Here is a 20,100-nt window from a genome sequence, read left to right on the forward strand (position 1 = left end):
GTTAGGAGTTCGAGACCAGCCTGGCCAACATGGTGAAACCCTGTCTGTACTAAAAATACAAAAATTAGCCAGGCGTGGTGGGCGCCTGTAGTTCCAGCTACTTGGGAGGCTGAGGCAGGAGAATGGCTTGAACCCAGGAGGTGGAGGTTGCAGTGAGCTAAGATTGCACCACTGCACTCCAGCCTGGGTGACAGAGTGAAACTCCGTCTCAAAAAACAAATGTCACATATATTGGCGTATATAACAGTGTAATGATTAGCAGCGTGTCATATGTAATCATGGCACAATAAATAAGAGAAATAGTGTCTGCGGTGACAGCACGATACTTACCACTGTCATTATCACGAGGATCCTCTGCCCCTCCAGCTCTGCCCCGCAGACAGCTGTGCAACCCTGGGTGAGTTTTTTGGCAAGTCTGTGCCTTGCTGCCTCGTTTGTGAATTGAGCACGGGTGGCTCTAGCAATTTAAATGAGATGATGTTTGTTGTTGTTTTTTTGAGATGGAGTCATGCTCTGTCGCCCAGGCTGGAGTGCAATGGCGTGGTCTCAGCTCACTGCAACCTCCACTTTTCAGGTTCAAGTGATTCTCCTGCCTCAGCCTCCTGAGGAGCTGGGATTACAGGTGTGCGTCACGACACCTGGCTAGTTTTTGTATTTTTAGTAGAGACGGGATTTTGCTATGTTGGCCAGGCTGGTCTCGAACTCCTGGCCTCAGGTGACCTACCCGTCTCGGCCTCCCAAAGTGCTGTGATTACGGTCGAGAGCCATGGCGCCCGGCCTAAATGAGATAATATCTATGAAAAAACCAACCCTTGGCACATGCTTCGTGTTGGTGGGCTCCTTGGGGAGTAGGTCCTCCCACCGCCCACCCTTTGGCACCCCTATCCAGTGTAATGCTGGTCTGCATGAATGCACTTGTGTGGGGGCTGCCGAGGCAGCCCCTAAGGGGCCCTCAACCACCTGGGTGGGGCCCGGCCCTCCCAGAGCCCGTGGGAGGGAGAGGCGCCCTGTTGCACCTGTGACGCCCCCCGTTGTGTTGGGGATACAGTTGTCACTCTGGCTCCATGCCCGGGGAAGCCGAGGGGAGGCTGAGGGCAGCTAGGGACAGCTTGGTGCCCATGGCCCTCTCCAGCCAGCTGCCAGGCCAGCCCCTCCCTCCAGCTGGGAGTGGGCAGGAAGTCACAGATGGTCAGGGTTCATGAGGGGCAGAGCAGGGGGCATTTGGGGACACCGGATGTCTTATCCAAATGGGGAAACTGAGGCCCAGAGAGGGGTGAGGCATTGACTAGGGTTGCCCAGGAAGGACCTATAGGCTCTTGTCTTTTCTAAGTCCCATCTTTTTATTTTTCATATTTTATTTTTTTGAGACAGAGTTTTGCTCTGTCGCCCAGGCTGGAGTGCAGTGGTGCGATCTCGGCTCACTGCGACCTTCGTCTCCTGGGTTCAAGCGATTCTTCTGTTTCAGCCTCCCAAGTAGTAACGTTAAAATGTTTAGTTTTAATATGATTTTATTTAACCTTGGACCTCCAGAATATTAGCACCACAATCCATAAGCAATGGGAGGGGTTATTGGCCGTGCGCGGTGGCTCACGCCTGGAATCCCAGCACTTTGGGAGGCCGAGTGGCAGGATCGTTTGAGACCAGGAACTCGAGACCAGCCTGGCCCCCATGGCAAGAAAACCTCATCTCTACAAACAAATGTAAAAATGAGCCAGGCGTGGAGGCTTGAACCTGTGGTCCCGGCTACTCAGGAGGCTGAGGTGGGAGGATCGCTTGAGCCCAGGAATTCGAGGCTGCCGTGAGCCGTGGTTGTGCCACTGCCCTCCAAGCTGGGTGCCAGAGCAAGACCTCAACTCAAAAAAAAAAAAAAAAAAAAGTGATTGAGATCGTTTATTTTCTTCTTTTTTTATTTTTCCCTACACTAAGCCTGAAATTTAAACAGACCACATTTCACACGCTGGATGCCACGTGTGGCCGGTGGCTGGTGGCTGTTGTATCGGCAGGCAGTGCTAAGACCTGTGAGTTCTAGAGCAGGGGCTCCTGACCCCTGGGTACCGTGGCTCTGAGGATCCAGGCCACCCAGCGGGAGGTGAGCTTCAGGCAGGCGATCATTGTCACCTGAGCTCTGCCTGGTGACCTGGCAGGTCAGCATTAGAGGCTCATATGAGCGTGAAGCCTTCTGTGAACTGCCCAGGGAGGGACGTAGGTTGCGCGCTCCTTGTGAGAATCTCGTCGGCGTCTGATGATCTGAGGGGGGAGCTTTCACTCCACAACCACCTCCCGGCTCATCCCGTCCGTGGAAAAACTGTCTTCCGTGATATTGGTTCCTGGTGCCGAAAAGCTTGGCGGCTGCTGTTCTAGAGACTTCGGAGGCAGATCTCTGATCTCCCAGGTTGGTTTCCTGAAAATGTGAGGCCGGGCTCTAGAACTTCCACACTGCTTGCTTGAAAGTCCAGCGCCCTAGGAGGCTGCGTGGGAGATTCCAAAGAGGCCACCCGCGTGGCTCATGACCGTCGTCCCAGCACTCTGGGAGGCCGAGGCGGGCAGATGACTTGAGGTCAGGAGTTCGAGACCAGCCTGGCCAACATGGTGAAACCCCATCTCTACTAAAAATACAAAAATCAGCCAGGTATGGTGATGTGCACCTGTAATCCCAGCTACCGGGAAGGCTGAGGCGGGAGAATGGCTTGAACCCGGGAGACGGAGTGAAACTCTAGCTCTTTGCCCAGGCTGGAGTGCAGGGACGCAGTCACAGCTCACTCCGGCCTTAAACTCCCAGGTTCCAGTGCTCGTCCCACCTCAGCCTCCCAATAGCTGGGACTACGGACCCATGCTACCACGCCCAGTGGATTTATTTTTATTTTCATTTTTAGTAGAGACAGGGTCTCACTATGTTGCCCAGACTGGAGTGCAGTGGTGCAGTCATAACTCACTGCAGCCTCAACCTCCCAGGCTCAAGTGATCCTCCTGCCTCAGCCTCCCAGGTAGCTCAGGGCAGCTAGGGATAGCTACCTCACTGCCTCACAGCGACCCACTGAGGTTGGAATGATCATTAACTGCATTTAACAGATGAGGAAACAGAAGCCCAGAGAGGCAAAGACTCTGGCCCAAGGTCACAAAGCTAAGAAGCAGGGTCGGAGGCCAGGCACGATGGCTCACCCCTGTAATCCCAGCACATTGGGAGGCCGAGGCAGGAGGATCACAAGGTCAGGAGATCGACACCATCCTGGCCAAAGTGGTGAAACCCCATCTCTACTAAATTACTGAATACAAAAATTAGCTGGGCGTGGGGACGTGCACCTGTAATCCCATTTGTTTGGGAGGCTGAGGAAGGAGAATCGCTTGTACCCAGAAGGTGGAGGTTGCAGTGAGCCAAGATTGCACCACTGCACTCCAGCCTGGCAACAGAGCGAGAGTCCGTCTCAAAAAAAAAAAAAGGCAGAGTCGGGATTTCAACCCAGGTCTGGGAGGTCCCAGGGCCTACCGTGGGCACCAGATAAAGGGGGTGTTTGGGGTATGGCGGGGAGCCCCTTTCGTGGTTCTGGATCCTGCCTTTGGGCCTACAGGGCTTTGGTGCCAGGGAGCGGGCTGCAGGTTCAGCTGGCTCAAGGAGTACCTCCAGGGCTGCAGTGGGCTGGGGGCTGGGCAGTCCTCAAACCCCTGGACCTGGGGAGCCAGGGGTTGCAAGATGCATCGGAGATTAGGTGTGTCTGTGTCTCTCTGTCCACCTCTGACGCTCTCCAAGCTGCTTTGTCTCAGTCCCTGTCTGTTCTGTTCCCGCAGTCTCTCTGGGCCTGGGCAGTCTCCTCCCAGCCCCCCCATCCCACCCAGTGGGCTGCCCGGAGGCAGTGGCAATGGACAGCTGAATGGGCCTCTTGTTCCTGGCCACACCCGCCCCTTGGGGTCACCCTGGGACATGCCCAGGCAGCGTGGCTTCCTTAAAGGGCCAGTGCCCAGAGCGAACGGTAGCAGAGGAGGCTGCCTCCATTCCCAAACCCCACCCACCCCCCAAAGGTAGACCACTCACATGTCTGACGGGGCTGGGGAGCTCTGTACCTAGACACCGTCGTGGCTTGGGGGAGGCTTGTCTGGAGGAGGAGATGTGACAGGGTTTAGGGTTGGGTTTGACCTTGGGAGGAATCCCTTTGTCTCTCTGTGCCTGGGTTTCCCCATCTAATCGGGGGCTCCTTGGGACCGGCCCTGTGGCTTGCTGGGCAGGTGGCGTGTTATCTGGGACCCTGCACACGGTGAATGCTCTTCCTGTGCCCACTCTGCACTGATGGAGCACCCGCCATTTCAGCCCAGCATGCACCTGCTGTGCGGACTTGGAGATCCCTTCTTCGCCCTGCTCCATGCCTCAGTTTCCCCAAATGTAGAATGAGGCCATGGCTGTCTTAGCTTCACAGAGAGCAATGCAAGGATTGGGTCAGTTCGTGGAATTAGAGGGTTTTGGAGAGAAGGGCCTGAAACGCCGCTGAGTGTCACCTCCACTGGCACACTTATTGAGCACCAGCTGCATACCGGGCCTTGCCAGGGAAGCCACTTCACAGAGGAGGGGAGCTGAGAGGAGAAGGCCACCCAGCCTGGATCTCCCTCTGGTGCCATTGCCTCCTCCCGCTCAGGGCTGTGCGGCTTCAGGCTGCCCCCTACCCTCTCCGGGCCTCAGTTTCACCTTCAGAGTGGCAGGAAACTTCTCATCCCCTCACCCACTAGAAACTGTCACCTTCTGCTGCCTGGGAGGGGGTTTTGCTGTCTCTGGGAATCCCAGGTGTCCCCCAGACAGGAGCCAACCCAGAGACCCTCCGACCCGGGCTGCACCCAGTGGCCACGCCAGGCCGCCGAGGCGCTCCTGTGCCCCAGGCCGGCCCCTCAGACAGCTCGGGACAGGTTGCTGCCGGATGGACAAGCCTGTGCCTCGCTGCCTTATGTAACCAGTTTCTGCAAGGGCAGCCGGCCCGCTTACATAAGGGGAGGCCGGGCCAGCACCCAGCTGGGGAGGGGGAGGCTCTTAAAGGGACCGGTGTCCCCCACGGCTCCCTCCACGGGCACGTGCTGCTGTGCATTCATAGGTGAGCTGCGGACTCCACTCTCTGCGGGACCGCCGTGTGAGTGGTTATGATTATCTTTGTGGATGTCGTTTATTGTCACTCTGTTCTTTTTGTTTTTGAGACAGTCTCGCACTGTCACCCAGGCTGGAGTGCAATGGCGTGATCTCGGCTCAAATCTCCACCTCCTGGTTTCAAGCAATTCTGCCTCAGTCTCCCGAGCAGCTGGGAGTACAGGCACGCGCCACCATGCCCAGATAATTTTTTGTATTTTTAGTACAGACGGGGTTTCACCGTGTTGGCCAGGATGGTCTCGATCTCCTGACCTTGTGATCCGCCCGCCTCAGCCTCCCAAAGTGCTGGGATTACAGGCGTGAGCCACCGGTGCCCGGCCTTATCATCACTATATTCCTTCCCCAGGGCGGGGTTCAGCTGAGCTGAGGACCATGCCCAGCGCTCGGGCAGAGGCTTGGGCTGTGACGCTGGCTTTGAGTGTCACTTGGTTAAGTCCCTCCCTCTGAGCCTCAGCCTCCCCTTCTGCACAGGGGGGCAGTGCAGGAAGGCGTAGGGGGTTCTGGCCCTGCTGCCTATTCATTGTGTGGCCTCAGACAGGTGGGATTCCCTCTCTGGGCCTCAGTTTCCCCTTCTATAAAATAGTGCCTGCTCCATGGGTTACTGAGGGAGAGTTGCGTTAAAGACACATTAAGAGTTTAGTCGCTGGCTGGGCATGGTGGTTCACACCTGTAATCCCAGCACTTCGAGAGGCGGAGACCGGAGGATGGCTTGAGGCCAGGAGTTCAAAACCAGCCTGGGCAACATAGTGAGACCCCCCCCATCTCTACAAAAAATAGAATTTAGCCAGGTGTGGTGGTGTATGCCCGTAGGCCCAGCCCTTCGAGAGGCTGAGGTGGGAGGATTACTCAAGCCTGGAAAGTTGAGGCTGCAGTGAGCTGAGATTGGACCACTGCATCCCAGCCTGGGTGACAGAGCAAGACCCTGTCTCAAAAAGTAAAAATGGGACGGGAGTGATGGCTCACGTCTGTAATCCCAGCATTTTGGGAGGCCGAGGCAGACAGATCACTTGAGGTCAGGAGTTCGAGACCAGCCTGGCCAACAAGGGGAAACTCCGTCTCTACTAAAAATACAAAAATTTGCAGGGTGCGGTGATGCGTGCTTGGAATCCCAGATACTGGAGAGGCTGAGGCAGGGGAATCACTTGCACCTGGGAGGCAGAGGTTGCAGTGAGCAGAGATCACGCCACTGCACTCCAGCCTGGGCGACAGAGGGAGACGCCATCTCAATCAATCGATCAATAAAAATCGGCTGGACACAGTCTGTTCTACAGACTCACACCTGTACTCCCAGCCCCTTGGGAGGCTGAGGCGGGAGAATCACTTGAGCCCAGGAGTTTGAGACCAGCCTGGGCAACATAGCAAATCCCTGTCTCAAAAAATTTTAAAAACATAAAGAATTCAGGACAGCAGAAAGCACAGACGTTGCCAGCACTCATCCAGTGGAACCAGTGTGCAGCCGATAAATACTTACTAAGCTCCTCCTGTGTGCCAGTCCCTGCTCCGGGCCGCCGTGCTACTGCAGTGAATGGGACAGATGAAAATTCAGCCCTGGTGGGACTCACAGTTTGGTGCCGGTGATGGGCAAAGAACAAGAAATACATGTCAGTTTAGGCCAGGTGCGGTGGCTCCCGCCTGGAACTTCGGCACGTTGCCAGACCGAGGTGAGTGGACTGCCTGAAGTCAGGAGTTTGAGACCAGCCTGGCCAACGTGACGAAACCCTGTCCCTACTAAAAATACAAAAAATTAGCCAGGCGTGGTGGCGGGCGCCTGTAATCTCAGCTACTGGGGAGACGGAGACGGAGAACTGCTTGAACTCAGGAGGCAGAGGTCGCAGTGAGCTGAGATGGTGCCACTGCACTCCAGCCTGGGCCACAGAGCAAGACTCTGTCTCCAAGAAATAAAAAATAAGAAGAAGAAGAAATAGATGTCAGTTTAGGGATAAGGACTATCAAGAAGAAGAAACGGCAGAGGAAAAGAGAGGAAGGGGCCGTGCTGGGAAGGTTCCCGGAAGGCTGTCTGAAATTTGACATTTGAGCTATTGAGAGCTGAGGGGTGAGGAGGAACCAGTTATGTGGAGAACTGGGGAAGGCGTTCCAGGCAGAGGGCACAGCCCGTGCAAAGGGCAGGACCACGCCTGGCACGTTAGAGGAACATCGAGGAGGTCCGTGTGGCAGGAGCAGAGTGAGGAGAGGGAGAAAAGGAGGAGGGAAGGGCGGGGAGGCGGTGGGGTGGTTTGTGCAAGGCCTGGTGGGCAATAGGAAGGATTTAGGCTTTGACCCCCAAGGCAGGTGGGAGCCATAGAGGGCTATGGGCAGAGGAGGGACCGGCCCTGACTCAGGTGCTCACAGGCGCCCTCTGGCTGCTGCAGGGAGGACAGACGGGGGGGTGGTGAGGGCAAGCGCTGGGGACCAGGGTGGTGGCGGGGGCAGAGGCAGAGGAGGGGGGAGATTCCAGATGGACTCCAGCAGGGTGAGGATGCAGTGGCTGATCACCTGGGTCGCTTATGCCTCATCTGGGGCTGGTTCTGGCTCTCCTGCTCCTGCTCCGTCTCCTGCCTGCCGGCTGCACCTGCCTCAGCACATGCAGGGAAGGGAGCAGCGTGGTGCAGGCACGCCCCTCGGAGCTCTCTGGCAACCAGGGCGTTGTTAGCGGGCAAGCTGGGATATGGGTCCCGGTGCCCCGGACGCCCGTGGGGCTCTGGGCTTCTGCCAGGGTCCCAGCCCCAACCTGGATACACCACCCGCGTGGCAGGATTATTCTCTTTTTTTTTTAGACAGAGTCTCGCTCTGTCGCCCAGGCTGGAGGCCAGTGGCGCAATCTCAGTTCACCGCAACCTCTACCTCCCGGGTTCAAGTGATTCTTCTGCCTCAGCCTCCTGAGTAGCTGGGACTACAGCTTTGCACCACCACGCCCGGCTAATTTTTGTATTTTTAGTAGAGACGGGGTTTCACAGTGTTGGCCAGGATGGTCTTGAACTCCTGAACTTAAGTGATCCCCCCACCTTGACCTCCCAAAGTGCTGGGATTATAGGTGTGAGCCACTGAGCCCAGCCTATTCTCATTTTTTTTCTTTCTTTCTTTTTTGTTTTGTTTTGTTTATTTTTTTGAGACGGAGTCTCGCTCTGTCACCAAGCTGGAGTGCAATGGCAGGATCTCAGGTCACTGCAACCTCCACCTCCCGGGTTCAAGCAATTCTCCTGCCTCAGCCTCCTGAGTAGCTGGGACTACAGCTTTGCACCACCACGCCCAGCTAATTTTTTGTATTTTTAGTAGAAACGGGACTTCGCCATGTTGGCCAGGCTGGTCTTGAACACCTGACCTCAGGTGATCTGCCCACCTCAGCCTCCCACAGTGCTGGGATTACAGGCGTGAGCCACTGTGCCCAGACGTTCCTTTATTTCAGTTCTCCTTCCTCCCCCCCATGTATCATCTCTCGTTGTCTCTCATTTTCTCTCTGTTTCATTCCTCTCTTTCGCCTTTCCTTCTAGAAATATTTATTGAGCACCCACTCTGTACCAGGCCTTATTCTAGCCACTGAGGACACAGTGGAGATCTAGACAGACAAAGCCTCTGCCTGGAGGAGGTGAGCAAACACCTGTGCAGCCGCTAAGCAACTGTGCAAACCCGTAGGCAATCACTAACTACCTCTGAAGGAAAGAAAACGGAGGGCTGAGATTGGGGGTGGCCAGAGGCCGCCTGTGCTGAAGGGGATCGGGATAGACCTCTCTGAGAAGGGAGCATTTGAGCTGAGACTGGGAGAGATCTCAAGAGGGAAAGCAAGCCGTTAGCTGTTTAGACAGAGGGAGTAGAATGTGCAAAGGCCCTGAGGCAGGACTGGGCCTAATGCATTGGAGGAATAGTGAGGAGGCCCCTGTGGCTCGGGCAGAGTGAGCGAGGGGCAGAAAGGGAAGGGGGAGGGCAGAAAGTGGGCAGGACAGGTCATGCAGTGCCTGTGGTCCTAGTACTCCACTTTGAATACTCCCCGAAATCTCCTCGCATTTCTTTCCCTGAGAAGCATCTATTTTGTACCTGCTGCATACCAGGTCCTATCGGAAGAATCCCAAATATATTCATGCGACAGGGTTCGTATTGGGTACCTACTGTGTACCAGGCTTTGCTGGAATAACCACACTCATCTGGCTGCGTGTATTGAGTGGCAGATGTGTACAAGCATTTATTGAGCACCACCTGTGTGCCGGGCACTGAGGAGAGAGGCCACATGAAAGCTTGGGAAGGAGAAAAGTTTCCTTCCGCCCCTCCCTTCAGGCTCGCGCTCTCTGGTTTCCAGCGTCCTCCCACATTCGAGGCAATACCTCAACCTTCCGTTGTCCACTTCGTGGCTGTGAGACGGGGAGGGGGGGGCGAGCTCCTTCCCCTCTCGGACTTTCCATTTCCCCCTCTGTAAAGCAGAACCCTCAACAATCTGGTGGGTTTGCAACTCGACAGCTACTTTCTGCAGCAAGGGAAACTGAGGCACAGAGAGGGGCAGAGCCTGAACCTCCCCCTCCCCAAGCCAGACTGACAAGGAACCCATTCTCCTGACCCCCCACCAAAGCCAGGACGGTTTTGTTTTTGTTTTTCCTGGAGGCCCAGAGAGGGGCCAGACTTGCCTGCAGCCACACAGCATGGAGGCGGGGAACAGGCCTTGGGACTGTGGAGATCCCTCCCCTGGGCAACTGCCCGGGCTCCCAGTCTTCCTCCTGCCTCCCTTGGCTGGGCTGCCAGCCTTGCCTCCCGTCCTCCCAACCCCCAGGGGGCTGCCCAGTTGGTGACGCAGCCCAAGAAGCATCAGAAGGAAGGGGAAGCCGGGAGGGGCCTCCGCCTCCTCCCGCCACCCCCCCCCACCACCGCGCCCAGCTGTCCCCTCCTAGTGCCCGGCATTGGCAGAGAGTGTCCTCGGGCACTTCCGTCTGGCCCTGCCTGCCTCGTGTGGCCACAGATCCCTTCCGGAGCCTCTCCGTGGGGACACCCACGTGTGCGCTCAGCCTGTGGGCACATGTGGCTCCCGGGACTCCCCCCCCACCCATCTCTCCCCATCCCTTCCGGAGCCTCTCCATGGGGACGTCCATCCGTGTGTGTGCTCAGCCCGTGGCACATGTGGCTCCCGGGGCTCCCCCGCCAGACCTGCCCCTCTCTCCCCACACACAGCCGCCAAGCCGGGTCTGCCAGGAAGGTGTTGGTGGCGGGGGGGGTGGGTGGGAGGCCTCGGCTTGGCTGCTGGAGAAGCCAAGAATTTGCTCCAAATGTAAACAGCGAGTTATTTTCAGTCTGTGTCCCCCCTCCACCGCGCCCCAGTGGCATTGACACATTTGACATTGGAGGGACTGGGCGGGTGGCGGTGGGGGTGTGCGTGTGGGTATTTTTAACCTTGCTCCTCACATCCCTGGAGTTTGGAGTGGCGGATAACGGAGGGGGGGCCCGCAGTGGCGCGGGGGGTCCTGGGTGGCCCTGCGCGGGTGGGCACTTGGCAAGACCGCCCCGCTGCTGGCACCGTCTGTTTAACCCCTCAGAGGTCGCAGAGGGGCTGGGGGAGGCAGCCCAGGGGTGTCCCCGAGGCTCCCTCGTCACCCTCTCCTGGTGTCCCCCCCCCACCGCCCCACCCAGGAGGGCAGGGCCGGGTGCCCGAGGCCAGTGCCAGCAAGAGCCGCCCAGACCCACAAAATGGCCGCCAAGGCCAGAGAAACATCTGGAACAGGGGAAGGGAGAGGCGAGAAAATGGCCGCCAGAGGGATGATGTCATGGGCGGCGTGGCCTCCCAGAGCGTCCCCAGCACGGGGCGAGTCCTGGCCGGCGGGCATCCCAGCAGGGCCCTGTGGCCTTCAGTGGTCTCCGGACCCGCTGCCCAGGCCAGATACCTGCAAAGAGTTACACCGGGGTCCCCAGGGGTCCCCAAAGGCAGCCCTGAGACCTGGGGGACAGCGAGGCCAGCACTGGGCCTCCAGTCCCAGCAGCCTGGCGTGGGGGACGGTCTGGGGACGGTGGTGGCCGCTGCCCTGACCTGCAGGACACCCAGGCATCCACCAGCACCCGGGAGGGCCCCGAGCCAGGCCACGGAGCCGGCAGGGGCCGGGTGGAAAGAAAAAAGAAACGTTTCTTTGAAAGTGATTCCGAAGTAGGTTGGCTCGGGCCCAGGCAGCCCAGCGGCGGGGAGAGGGAGACGGAAAGTGTGGGCCAGACTCAGGGAGCGCAGGAAGGACGAGGCTGGGGAGGCCCGGGGTGGAGGCCAGTGTCCCGGGGGTTGCCCCGTCCACACCCCCGCCTCTCGGCCCCCCTCCCCGACGCCTCATCCAGATGTTCTTCCCCGTCCCCGGTGGGCGGCGGGGAGTGCCGCAGACATCTACGGTCTTGTGTGTTTTCCTCCTTCGATTTGTTCAGACGGACTCCAGACAAGGGCTGCGCGGGGTTTTAGGTCATCTGGACTGCCAGGAAGTGGAGGCTCAGAGAGGGAGAGCGCTTTTGCTGAGGTCACACAGCACTGGCAGACTGACAGCCGCTTCCCTCCTTGGAGCCCTGGGGACAAGGAAGTTGTCTGTGGAGGATCAGGAGCTGGACTGGAATTCCTTTTACTTTTTTCTTGTTTTTTTGAAGCAGAGTCCTGCTTTGTCACCCGGGCTGGCATTGCAATGACACGATCACGGCTCACTGTGGCTTAGACCTCCTAGGCTCAAGCAGTTCTCCCGTTTCAGCCTCCTGGGTAGCCGGAACCACAGGCCTGCACCGCCATGACCAGCGAATTCTTTTGTTGTTTGAGACAAGGTCTCGCTCTGTTGCCCAGGCTGGAGTGCAATGGCGCGATCTCGGCTCACTGCCACCTCCGCCTCCTGGGCTCAAGCGATTCTCCTGCCTCAGCCTCCCGAGTAGCTGGGATTACAGGGTACGCGCCACGATGCCCAGCTAAGTTTTTGTATTTTTAGTAGAGACGGGGTTTTGCTGTGTTGGCCAGGCTGGTCTCAAACTCCTGACCTCAAGTGATCTGCCTGCCTCAGCCTCCCCAAGTGCTGGGATGACAGGCGTGAGCCACCGCACCTGGCTATTTTTTTGTGTTTTTGTGGAGGTGGGGTATCGCTATGGTGCCCAGGCTGGTTTTGAACTCCTAACCTCAGGTGATCCACGTACCTCGGTCTCCCCAAGTGCTAGGATTACAGGCGTGAGCCACCACGCCCAGGCTATATTTTTCCTGTATTTTTTGTAGAGGTGGGGTATCGCTATGGTGCCCAGGCTGGTCTGGAACCTCTGGCCTCAAGTGATCCACCCGCCTTGGCCTCCCAAAGTGCTGGGATCACTCACGTGAGCCACCGCACCCAGCCGACTGCGATTCCTCGAAGTTCTGGGCAATTTCGGTTTCAGCCCTCCTGCCGCACTACCAAGGAAGTCCACCTTCAGTCTACCCTGCAGCCGTCATGCTTTGACTCAGCCTCTGTCCTTCTCAGCATGGCTGAGGGGAAACCCATGAATGTGAATTTCACCACGTTGGGATTTGTGTCTGTTTGTTTTCTTTTTCTTTCTTTCTTTTTTTTTTTGAGACAGAGTCTTGCTCTGTCGTCTGGAGTTCAGTGACACAATCTCGGCTCACCACAACCTCCGCCTCCTGGGTTCAGGCAATTCTCCTGCCTCAGCCTCCCGAGTAGCTGGGATTACAGGCACGTGACACCATGCCCAGCTAATTTTTTGTATTTTTAGCAGAGACGGGGTTTCACCATGTTGACCAGGATGGTCTTGATGTCTTGACCTTGTGATCCACCTGCCTCGGCCTCCCAAAGTGCTGGGATTACAGGCGGGAGCCACCACGTCCGGCCCATCCTCTATTTTTTTTTTTTTTTTTTTTTTGAGACGGAGTTTCGCTGTTGTTACCCAGGCTGGAGTGCAATGGCGCGATCTTGGCTCACCGCAACCTCCGCCTCCTGGGTTCAGGCAATTCTCCTGCCTCAGCCTCCCAAGTAGCTGGGATCATAGGCATGCACCACCACATCCAGCTAATTTTTATATTTTTAGTAGAGACGGGGTTTCACCATGTTGGCCAGGATGGCTTTGAACTTCTGACCTCAGGTGATCTGCCTGTCTCAGCCTTGCACAGTGCTGGGATGACAGGCGTGAGCCACTGTGCCTGGCCAGTGTCTCTGTGTCTTCACTGGTGTGTCCCCAGTACCTAGGACAGGGCCTGGTATACAGTAGGCGCTCAAGACGTGTGTTAGATAAAAATGTCAGTTTCGGCTGGGCGTGGTGGCTCACGCCTGTAATCCCAGCACTTTGGGAGGCTGAGGCGGGTGGATCACGAGGTCAAAAGATCGAGATCATCCCGGTGAACATGGTGAAACCCCATCTCTACTAAAAATACACAAAATTAGCTGGGCATGGTGGCGCGTGCCTGTAATCCCAGCTACTCGGGAGGCTGAGGCGGGAGAATTGCCTGAACCCGGGAGGCAGAGGTTGCGGTGAGCCAAGATCGCGCCATTGCACTCCAGCCTGGGTAACAAGAGCGAAACTCCATCTAAAAAAAAAAAAAAAGTCACGGTTTCTCATGAGGCTTGGGTTTGCGCGGAAGCTGGCACAGGACAAAGGCAGAAGCCCAGGAAATGCGAAGCAGGTTGCCACGTGACTGGACACGCTCGGATGCCCTGCGGTCCCGTTTCTCAGGAGGGACGTGAGGCGGTTCAAACCCACACCTCCCTCGCTTCAAGCCCAGACTCTGTGCCCGGAGCTGTGGATGATAAACCACGTTTGAGCAGAAGCCTGAGCAGAGCGCGAGAGTGACCCAGGCGGGTGTCTTTGCAGGGAGGGTGTTTTTGGCAGTGGGCACAGCCCGTGCAAAGGTCCTGAGGCAGGAGGATCGGCGAGCCTGGTGCATTGCAGGAATGGGAGGAGGCTTGTGTGGCTGGAGCAGAGTGAGCAACGGGGAGAGAGCGACGAGGGGAGGATGCTGGGGTCGAGGCGGGCTGTGCAGGGCCTCCGTGGGAAGACGAGGAGAACATGGACTTCTGCACATTTGCAGACTAGAACGAGGGTTTGGAGAAAGGGCTGGGGACGGAGTTCCGGAGAAGGAGGTGTCAGTGCTGGGCTGGGACAAATGGCTGGAGGTTTCCTGGGAGGGAGAGGAGCAGGGAAGGCGGCAGAGCCGGAGCTCAGAGGACTCAGGCCCGGGTCACGTGTATCCCGCTGCCGTCCAGGACAGAGAAAGTTCAACCTTAGCCGGGGAAGGTTTAAAAATGGCCAGTGACACCCAGCGGCTGGGAATTCCAGGGCCTGGCTTTGCTCCTCTCTTTAGCTGGCTGAGGTTGGGAGGCGGACGTGGCAGCCGCAGAGCCAGGACGCTTGGAAGGCAGCTAATGTTGGAAAAGCAACCAGGCGGTGGCGGCCGGAGCTGGAAACCCGGGCTCCGTGAGGGCCAGCGGACGCCCTGCTGGGGCCCGCGCCGGCATCCCAGGCCTCCTGACGGCCCGCCAGGGTTTAAACAGGCGTGATTATGATTTCAGCAAGTCCTGTTCTACAGCCAGAAGGTTAACACGACCGCTCTGTGCCGTGCCGGGCACGCTGCTGGGGAGGATGCTGTGTTCAAGCCAAGATTCCCAGCACCTGAGAGTCCAGGGTCACTCGGCAGCCAGAGATTTCTTTAAAAGTGGCTTGAACTGTGGTAAGACACACGTTGCCTGATTTTTTTTTCGCTCCAGACGGGCTTGCAGTCTGTCACCCAGGCTGGAGTGCAATGGCGCGATCTCGGCTCACCGCAGCCTCTGCCTCCCGGGTTCAAGCAATTCTCCTGCCTCAGCCTCCCGAGTAGCTGGGAGTATAGGCGCGAGCCACCACGCCCAGCTAATGTTTATATTTTTAGTGGAGATGGAGTTTCACTGTGTTGGCCAGGACGGTCTCGATCTCTTGACCTTGTGATCCACCCTCTTCGGCCTCCCGAAGCGCTGGGATTACGGGCGAGAGCCACTGCCGCACCCGGCTTTTTTTTTTTTTTTTTTTTTGGAGACAGTTTTGCTTTGTTGCCCAGGCTGGAGTGCAGTGGCTCAATCTCGGCTCACCGCAACCTCCGCCTCTCGGGTTCAAATGATTCTCCTGCCCCAGCCTCCCAAGTAGCTGGGATTACAGGCGTGCGCCACTACGCCCAGCTAATTTTGTATTTTTAGTAGAGATAAGGTTTCTCCATGTTGGTCAGGCTGGTCTCAAACTCCCAACCTCAGGTGATCCGCCTGCCTCAGCCTCCCAAAGTGCTGGGATAACAGGCGTGAGCCACCGCGCCCAACTGACATCTGGCTAATCTTTAAAAATATTTTGTAGAGTCGGGGTATTGTAATGTGTTCCAGGCTGGTCTTGAACTCCTGGCCTCAAGCAGTCCTCCCACCACAGCCTCCCAAAGTGCTGGGATTACAGGCGTGAGCCACTGCATCTGGCCCACAGACTTTTGAAAGTATAAAATGGGCCGAGCACAGTGGCTCACGCCTGTAATCCCAGCACTTTGGGAGGCAGAGGGGGATGGATTACGTGAGGTCGGGAGTTCGAGACCAGCCTGACCAACGTGGTGAAACCCCATCTCTACTAAAAACACAAAAATTAGCTGGGCGTGGTGGCACACGCCTATAATCCCAGCTACTCGGGAGGTTGAGGCAGGAGAATGGCTTGAACCTGGGAGGTGGAGGTTGCAGTGAGCGGAGATCCAGCCATTGCACTCCAGCCTGAGTAACAAGAGCGAAACCCCATCTCAAAAACTAAGTGTAAAATGGATTGTCTCACAGGTGGTATCACTCTTCTTCGCATTGCAGGATAAAACCCAGGCTTCTCACGGCGACGCACACGGCCCTGAGGGGTCCCGCTCCCTCACCATCCCTCCTTCTTCCCCTTGCCCAGCACCACGCTGCAGCCGGGGGTCTGTCTCTGCCCCTCACACATCCATGTTCATTCCTGCCCCCTGGACTTGCCCTTGTCACCGAATCTGCCTGGGAAGCTTTCATCCCAGCTCTCCGAATGGCCGGGCTCCTCCAGCTGGAGAGTCACCGTCAGATTCTCAGAGAGGTTCTGCCCGAGTCCTCCCTCCGACGCTGCCCCCGAAACCATCCTCCCTTCCGCCAGCTTCCTTGCCTCTGTAGAACCTAGAACCCCAGCGTGTGTCCCCAGTACCTAGGACAGGGCCTGGTACACGGTGGGCGCTCAAGACGTGTGTTGGCTGAAAGCATCACCGTCTCTCCTGAGGCCTGGGTTTGCGCAGATGCTGGGCCAGGATTGGGCGGAGGCTCAGGGAGTGAAATCAGGTTTCCGCGTAACTGGACGTGCTCGGACCCTCTGTGGTCATCTTTCTCAGGGGGGACGTGAGGCGGTGAAAACCCAAACTTCCCTCCGTTCAGGCCCGGACTCTGTGCCAGGAGCTGTGAACAGAAGCCTGAGTCAGGTGAGAGAGTGAGAAAACCATCTCAGGCTTCCTCCGTGCCCCGGTTCTGCCCGTCTCCCTCCCCGGCTATGTCTCTGCCATTCCCTCGAGGCCTGGCAGGTAGTAGGTGGCCGGTAAGCGTCGGCTCCGTGAATGTCGGGTGTGCGTTGACCCCCCAGTCACCAACGGCGGACGCAGGGAGCTGTCCCTTGCAAACCGGGTGGGTGCTCCCGGATGGGAAGGGTGGGGCCGGAGGCGATGGCAATGCCTTTGTCATGAGCTGGGACATACCGAGTTTGGGCTCGTGGCCACAGACGGGAAAGTGCAGTTCGTCCACGCCGTCAGTGGCATCCAGCGTACGTCGCTGTTAGTGTCCATCATGTGTTTGTTTGAGCAAAGGCGACAGGGTGCAGTGACATTCCTGGTTGTCCGTGACACCCCGCAGACCTGGGAAGTCAAGAGAACTGGCTCCCGGCCAAATGAGGGTGTCATTTGAAATATAATTTGCATGTCCAGGTGCGGTGGCTTGCACCTGTAATCCCAGCACTTTGGGAGGCCGAAGTGGATGGATTACGTGAGGTCAGGAGTTCGAGACCAGCCTGACCAACATGGTGAAACCTTCTCTATTAAAAATACAAAAAGTTAGCTGGGCGTGGTGGTGCGCGCCTGTAGTCCCAGCTACTCAGGAGGCTGAGGCAGGAGAATCACTTGAACCTGGGAGGTGGAGGTTGCAGTGAGCCGAGATCGTGCCATTGCACTCCAGCCTGGATAGCAAGAGCGAAACTCTGTCTAAAAAAAAAAGGAAGAAGAAATGCAATTTGCTGGCCAGGTGCGGTGGCTCATATCTGTGGTCCACCATTGTGGGAGGCACAGGTAGGAGGATTGCTCGAGCCCAGGAGTTTGAAACCAGCTTGGGCAACATAGCGAGACTCCGTCTCTATTTTTTTTTTTTTTTTTTTAAAAAGAAGGCCAGGCATGATTGCTCATGTCTGTAGTCCCAGCACTTAGGGAGGCAAAGGCAGGTGGAGCACTTCGAGCCCAGGAGTGCGACACCAGCCTGGGCGACACGACAAAGCCCCATCTGTACTGAAAACACAAACATTAGCCGGGCGTGGTGGCGGGCGCCTGTAATCCCAGCTACTTGGGAGGCTGAGGCAGGAGAATCGCTTGAAGCTGCAGGTGGAGGTTGCAGTGAGCCGAGACTGTGCCACTGCACTCCAGCCTGGTGACAGAGTGAGACTCTGTCTCAAAAAACAAAATTAAATTGAATTAAAATTAAAATTAAAAGAAATACAATTTGCTTTCTAGAACCGAGGGCTCTCACGCTAGCATGTGTGTGATTGTCCGTCCTAAATGGTGCTTCTGGAGCCACCTGTGACTCTTGAGGAGGAGGTATTTGAGGACAGCCCTGAATGAGGGGAGAAAATGAGCCATGTCGATGTCTGAGGGAACAGCGTTCCAGGCAGAGGCACAGCCTGTGCAAAGGCGCTGAGGCAGGACCGTGCCTGGCATGTAGGCGGAATAGCAAGGAGGCCCCCTGTGGCTGGAGCAGAGTGAGGAGGGGGAGAGAGGGAGGAGGAGAGGACAGGGAGGGGACAGTGCAGGTCATGCAGGGCCTTGTGGGCCAGGGGGAGAACGTGGGCTTCTCCCTCCAAAGAAGGTGGGAGCCATGGAGTGCTGTGGGGGGAGGAGGAGCAATGTTCGTTTAACTGCTGGAGCTTGGCGAAATGCTGTCATCAAAACAGACTTTCTCACAAAACCTAGAGCTGTCCCCTTCCCCTCCGTAAGCTCCTCTGAGCATAACGGAACTGTGAGATAAGGCAGCGATGGAAACGCTCACTTTATAGGTAGAGAAAACCGAGGCTCCAGCAGAGGAAGTGGCCAGGCCAGGTTGTCCCCGGGCTGCGACTCCATCAAACGCAGGTTTTAGGGTACAGCCACTGCTTCCATAAGATGCCCCAAAATCAGACGAGTGTGGGACTTGCCACCTCTTCTCTAAAAACCCACCCAAGTGCATTTCCTTTTTTTTTTTTTTTTTCTTTTTTTTGGTTTATTTTTTGAGATAGGGTCTTACTCTGTTGCCCAGTGCGATGGCATGATCTGGGCTCACTGCAGCCTCCACCTCCTGGGTTCATGAGATTCTACCGCCTCAGCCTCCCAAGTAGCTGGGATTACAGGCACGCGCCACCACGCCCGGCTATTTTTTGTAATTTTAGTAGAGACGGGGTTTCTCCATGTTGTCCAGGCTGGTCTAGAACCCCTGACCTCATGTGACCTGCCTGCCTCAGCCTCTCAAAGTGCTGGGATTACAGGTGTGAGCCAGCACACCTGGCCAGGTGCTTTGGTTCTGCAGGCTGGAGGGCAGTGGCGCGATCTCAGCTCACGGCAACCTCCACCTCCCGGGTCCAATCAATTCTCCTGCCTCAGCCTCCGGAGTAGCTGGGACTACGGGCGCCCGCCACCATGCCCAGCTAAGTTTTTTGTTTTGTTTTTTGTACTTTTAGTAGAGATCGGGTCCACCCCCCCCGCCCCGACCCCAAGCCCGATTTCACCCACTGGCCTCTGAAGCCCAAAGATGGGCAGGGGTTTGTCTAAGACCACACAGCAAGAGGGGGAGCAGAAGAGGAGCTGATGGGAATCCAAATCTCTTCCCTCCCGGCCTCCATTTCCAAAGCCCCCCGACTCAGCCCCCGCAAGCTTGTATTTAAGGGGTTTGGGGCCAAGGAAGCCTGCTGCCTTCTAGTAAATGTTCTTCCGAGACAGCAGTCTTTGATGGAGGCTCTGGGGGAAAGTCGTTCAGCGGTGTGCATTTATTGAGCGCCTACTGTATAGCTGGTGCAGGTATAGGGTTGGGTGGAAGGGTCTGTTCCACTATGGTGTCTCACAGCCCTTTTTTTCCCCATCATTGCTTTCCCTGTCCAGGCACGGTGGCTCACGTCTGTAATCCCAGCACTTTGGGAGGCTGAGGCAGGAGGATCGCTTAAGCCCAGGAGTTTGAGACCAGCCTGGGCAACATAGTGAGACCCTCCCATGTCCACAAAAAAAAAGTTTTAAAAAAATTAGCCGTACGTAGTGCAACAAGTCTGTAGTCCCAGATGCTTGGGAAATGAAGGTGAGAGAATCGCTTGAGCCCGGGAGGTCGAGCCTGCAGTGAGATGCACTGTGCTCCATCCTGGCCACAGCATGAGGCCCTATCTCGAAAAAAAAAAAAAAAGAAATTAAGACCACGATTGTGGCTGGGGTGGTGGCTCATGCCTGTAATCCTAGGACTTTGGGAGGCCAAGGTAGGCAGATCACCTGAGGTCAGGAGTTTGAGACCGGCCTGGGCAACATGGTGAAACCCCCATCTTTTAAAAATAAATAATAAATAAATAAAAAGGCCATGATTGCCTCCCCCTAAAGAGCCTCTTTCAACATTGTTTCCCTAATCACTCCCCTGTGAATTATTATTATTTTTTCTTATTAAGTTTCGCTCTTGTTTCCCAGGCTGGAGTGCAATGGCACGGTCTCAGCTCACTGCAACCTCTGCTTCCCGGGTTTAAATGATTCTCCTGCCTCAGTCTCCCGAGTAGCCGGGATTACAGCCATGGGCCATTACGCCAGGTTAATTTTGTATTTT

At 56.5% G+C, this 20,100-nt stretch overlaps 1 protein-coding gene and 1 long non-coding RNA gene across 9 annotated transcripts in view; one reads left to right on the forward strand and one right to left on the reverse strand.

Moving 5' to 3' along the window:
* NFIC (nuclear factor I C) overlaps positions 1-20,100 on the forward strand; it is a 99,568-nt gene that overhangs the window by 32,553 nt on the left and 46,915 nt on the right. The gene's annotated exons all lie outside the window — the stretch shown is intronic.
* On the reverse strand, positions 1,890-4,900 carry LOC144580909 (uncharacterized). Its single transcript, XR_013531253.1, has 3 exons — positions 4,724-4,900; positions 4,028-4,088; positions 1,890-2,401 (listed from the first exon to the last, which is right to left on the reverse strand). It is a non-coding gene; the product is annotated as an uncharacterized LOC144580909 (long non-coding RNA).

Source organism: Callithrix jacchus, chromosome 22, assembly GCF_049354715.1.
Source record: "Callithrix jacchus isolate 240 chromosome 22, calJac240_pri, whole genome shotgun sequence".
Classification (NCBI taxonomy): domain Eukaryota; kingdom Metazoa; phylum Chordata; class Mammalia; order Primates; family Cebidae; genus Callithrix; species Callithrix jacchus.